Consider the following 5,568-nt stretch of genomic DNA (forward strand, 5'->3'; position numbering starts at 1 on the left):
AAGGGATTAAGAAAACATCATGGAGAAAGCGATTAATGGAGGAACAGAAATAGACAGAAAAATGGAGATGAAAATGATCATGACATTCAATACTAATATTTAGCGTCTGATACATGGTGCAAATGATAGAGATTAAGAAGATGAATACAATTGATGATAAGAGATAGAAGCAAATACAGAAGAGTGCCAACGTCTTGACACAGATCTGGACGGTGGATTTACTTGCCGACGAATGGAGTGAATGGAAGGAAGAGCTTCCCTTTCAGGCTTGCTCGTCCGGTAGGATTGACCTTGGTACAGAGCTTCACGGCGGGGATTGAAAGGACTTGCCTTGAGACTCACCTCTCGCCTTGTCTCTTAGATCTTCCCGGATCTTCTTCGATCGACACTCAGACCAATATCCATACAATTTGACGCAACTTTTCTCTCTTTTAACTGCAATATCTAAATAAACCAGCGTAAATAACTTGTATTTCTACAAGTTTATCACACACACATACACAAGGCGACCGCATACTACCATAACCTATTTCTAGGGTGTATGCGAAGCATGTTGGGAAATAGAGCTTATCTCTAAGTCTCTATCTCTTGCTTATGCAGATCTAATCGTGCTTTCTCAAGTCAGATTCTAACCTAGCTCTCTCAAGTCTTAGGTTTCTTTCTTTAGACTCTCTCTCGAGTAGCTCTAAAAGGTGATGGACGACACACATAAAACAAGATGATCGCATGCAATGAAGATCCTAGGTCATGTTAGCTAAGTACTTCTCAACCCATTCGAAAGTTATTAGTTACTCATGCGTATTGTAAAGAGAGTAATAGATGTAGAAATGCAAGTTCTATTCTATATATGAAATTGAAATACAGAATGACAATGTGAAATAAGATAAAGAGGCTTGGTAGCAATTTCTTGCTTCCCAAGGCTTTTACACTGTTCTTCTCTACTCTGCTCAAAAGATATTCTTGCTCTTGCAAGAGTCGACCCTCTCTCTGTTTTCCACACTCCCTGGCACTTCTCGAGTTGACAGGTGACGATCTTCCAACGTCTTTTCCCTTCTCTTGCTTTCGCCTTCTAAGTATAAGGAAACTAAGAACAAAGGCTAACTATCTTCTATATGGCTCAGTTGGAATGAAAAATCGAACTCCTTTAACGAAGGTGGCCTTTGGTATTTATAGAGCATCAGGGTGAAGAACTTTTTCTCTCATATGATTGCACTGGTGGGATGTCATTAGTTCTCTGTCTAATACGCCGAATAATTGTCACCGAAAAGTTGAGTGTACTTACTATAGTGTCGTTAACGACTTGTCAACTTAATTCGGAATCGACCGTCATCAGCTTTCTGTCCCATCGTGATTTATTAACCTTTCACCTTGATGCGCAGACTCTATGTGGCCACCTTCTTAAGCAACTTTTCGCGAACGCAAACGATCGCATAGCCTTGCGGTCGCAATCTTTTAATGCGCTCGGACGTTAATTTCTTTGGATCGCAATTCCGCCTTGTGCCAATGCATTTTCTGCACAAAATACATAAGTTAGTTGTTTTTTATGCGATGAATGCATGCGATCGATATGTTATAAACTTAATGTTTTTGGACACAATTTTATATATTTTTACCATCGCAATACTTCATTGTTTTCTATCTTTGCACTATAATAATGTGCATTTCTGCTCATTATCAAACATCAATAGGTAGTTGAGGCATGCGTTGGATAAGCATTGTTCTGAAGACAATTATTCGCTCTACACAGACTATAAGTAGACTATAATGATCATTTCAATAGGATACAATGACTAATTTTGGTAGAACATCAACCTTGAACTACTTAGATCTAACAACACTCTTGGATACATGCTCTCAACTCAACTCGAGATCAAAAGAAAAAACTATTCAAATTGGAATGAGATACACCAAATGAAGAAACAAATTGCTATTTATAAGCTGGCAACTTAGTAACTCTCTAAGATAACAAACATGATCAAATAAATACTACATTAAAACATTTGTCAAGTTTAATTTGTTAAAGTTGTCCACAATAAGGCTTAAAGCTCATGGATAGGTCCAAGCCCAAAGGGTAGCAAGATATAACATAGGGCAGGGTGATAGGACCTAAACAATATAACAACAACCCACTAGGATCTCCTCCAAGACAATCAATCAAATAATTGTTCTAAAAATCACCACAAATAAATCACCAAATAATTACCAAGCAATCAACCAACAATGGACAATAATAAACCATAAAATTCTAGAAGACTAAAAGCAAAGAGCACACACGAATTATACATGGAAAACGTCTTCAATGTGAAGAGTAAAGATGACGGAACTTGTGAGGAGTCCACCCTTGTTAACTTCTCTTATTATGATAAAATTGAGGAAAAAAAGAATCCAAATCAGTCATACAAAGATTCACTACCCACCAATAGCTTAAAGTGAATTGCTACCAGTGTACTAATAGGCTCAGCATGCTTCATATTGAACCTTTCCAGCACCCATTACATATACTTCTCCTGGGATAACCACAATTTCCCAGCTTTCCTGTCACGAGCAATCTCCATACCTGAGACTTGCTTTGCAAGACCCAAATCTTTCATGTCAAATGACTTGGACAAATCTTTCTTCAAATTTTGAATCATATCTATATCTTGTCCAACTATCAACATATCATCTACATATAAATAAGATGAAGTTTCCTACAGGGAACTTTCTAAAATATGAACAAAAATCATTTGTAGTTCATTTATAATCATTGCTAATCATAAACGAATCAAATTTCTTGTACCACTGCTTTGGTACCTATCTAAGCCCATAAAGACTCTTCTTCAACATACAAACAAGTTTATCTTTTCTTGTTTCTTCAAATCCTTTAGGTTGCTCCATGTAGATCTCTTCATGCAAGTCACCATGTAAAAAAGAAATTTTTACATCAAGATGCTCTGCTCTGTCTCAAGATCAAGACTTACTGTTAATCCCAACACTATTTTGGTAGATGTCATTTTGGCCATTGGAGAGAAGACTTCATCAAAGTCAATGCTCTTTTTCTGGTTGCATCTTTTAATAACTAATCTGGCTTTATACCTCATTATCTTCTCACCATCCTTCTTGTACTTGAAAACCCATATGTTTTTCAATACATTCTTGCCCTTTGGAGGCTTCATCAGTTCATAGGTTCCATTCTTTTCTAAGGAATGTATCTCTTCCTTTATTGGTCTTTTTCATCATGAGACAAAATCTCTTGATCATTCTCTAGCTTTCCATATCAACTAACTAGAATGAACTCTGAGCTTGGATACCTTATTGAAGGTTTATGCACTCTGGTAGACTTTTGAGCTTGAGTATCCTCCATTTGGGAAATAGATTGCTCCCTCTGTTCATGAACTTCTCTATGAATCACTTCCTTATATAAATCTTCCTCATGAATTTTTTCATTAGATGAAGACTCATCAAAATCATCATCATCAACATGAATTTGTATTTTACCATCAGGTTGTATCTCACCAACATCATCATGTACATCATCAACATTTTCATTTGTTAGTTAAACAATAGAAGGAGTAGAAGTAGAATCATTAGTAGTATCAAAACACAACTCTGAAGTAGAAGTGTACCTTGTACTAAGAAGATATTCACCTTTCTCGTGCTCAAAGAATAATAAAGGAAATTGAACACGATGATTTTCATAGCAGCCGAAGGATCTTTCCAAATTTTCATCGTATATAAACTTTACAATTACAATCACAAACGGAAACCTGTGGTTATGCATAAAATAGAAATTATAGAATGCTTTACTACAGATCAAGGGAAGAATCAACAAACCTTTGTAGTCTTATCTTCTAGTTCCTTGATCATGAACGCTCGATCACAGTAACACAGCAACACACGAATGTTCGTCCAAAACAACCGCTCCACTGCACGATCACCGTGCACTCGAACTAAGCAATCGCCAATGTCACAAACACCTCGAACACCGCGAACAACCTCCACAGAACCTCAACTGTGTTGAGTTGAGTATGACACCACCAAGAATGTTACCTTGGTATTCTCAGTGTGAGAATCCAGAGGGTGGGCTCTGTGTGGACTTGGTTAGAGGCAGAAAATCGGAGGAACCAAAATCGTGTAAATGATTGAGCAAGTGGGAGATGGAACAACCTATCGTATAGGTCGATGCCCAATCATTTAGGTAAAGCTATGTGATCGTATAACAAAAGCTATGCGATCATTTAGCTCATCGTCTAGCTGAGTGTCTATCGTGTAAGAACACTTTACGATCGTTTAGCTAACTCCAAGCTGTCACTTAGTTAATCTGATTTACTTGACAACTTCTCCGTGAGAATTTTTCGAGATTGGAAAAATCTCAAATCAACATTTTGCAAATCCTTTTCTTTTCCGACTAAAATTAGGAAAATATTTTTCCTTTTATCTCATGGTTACCATGAAACCACCAATAACCTCCCATTCAGTTGGTTATTAGAGAAAAAGAGATAATTATCCATTAATTAATATTATTATAAATATAAATGATAACTAACTTACCATAATATATTTATAACCTATAATTTTAAGATTTCATCTCATGAAATATATAAACCATAACTCTTTTTCTTTTCCATGGCTCTTAGTGTAAATCACATTTACATTAATCTTCCACTTGATGTATCTCATACACCATACCAATCATACCATATATAATCTAATTACCTCTTGTTAATTTGAACATTTCAAATCAACACCAAAAACTGATCCTCAACTTGAATCCATTGAGTTACCAAGGGGGACCTTATGGACCTATAGCTCAAAGCTCCAATGGTATGTGAATAACTACCTAAACTTTTTAGTCACGGGATTCACCATCCGTTAATTGCCAGGCACTCCACTAAAGACCGACAGCTGAACTCTTCTTACCACAAATATATTATGTGTCCATCTTAAGCAATCAATAGTGCGGAAACCCTTCACAAATCGTTCGTAAGTACAGCTCGGCCAATAACCGTTATGCCTCTATAATTACATCTAACTCCTTAAGTACCACCGAATCCTCTAATGAACATAAGTCATAGTTCTATTATGACTGAGTCCTCTCTTTCAAAGAGAAGCTGTGGCCACTATGTTGAAGCCCCAGAATCAGCCCTTAAGAGAGCAATCTCTCTACTTACCCCTGATTCGGGGAAGGAGTGAATTCCATCTTACGTGAGTTTTTCAGCTCCCAAATCAGATAAGTCCCAAAATAAGTAGGCATGTTGAGTTGGCAATCTGGACACTCTCACCTATACTAATCAAAGGACCGCCCTCAAAGGTAGGAGTTCCTAAAATACTCAGGAATGAGGTCGTGTCACCTATAGTCGTTTAGGTGAGATGTAAGTCTCCAGTATCAATGGCGTTATATACAGAGTCTAGTCATCTCGTGGTCTGATCTTATACGAACTCTTTGTATAGGACACCCCCGCTCACATATCTCTACATGAATGGTCAGGATCTACCATCTGTAGTAGTTTACAACACTTACAAACATCTACAAAGCGGGTTGTATCTGCAGTGTCACCTGGATTAGGTATCCCACCTTAATCCTTATAC

Source organism: Benincasa hispida, chromosome 6 (genome assembly GCF_009727055.1).
Source record: "Benincasa hispida cultivar B227 chromosome 6, ASM972705v1, whole genome shotgun sequence".
Lineage (NCBI taxonomy): Eukaryota > Viridiplantae > Streptophyta > Magnoliopsida > Cucurbitales > Cucurbitaceae > Benincasa > Benincasa hispida.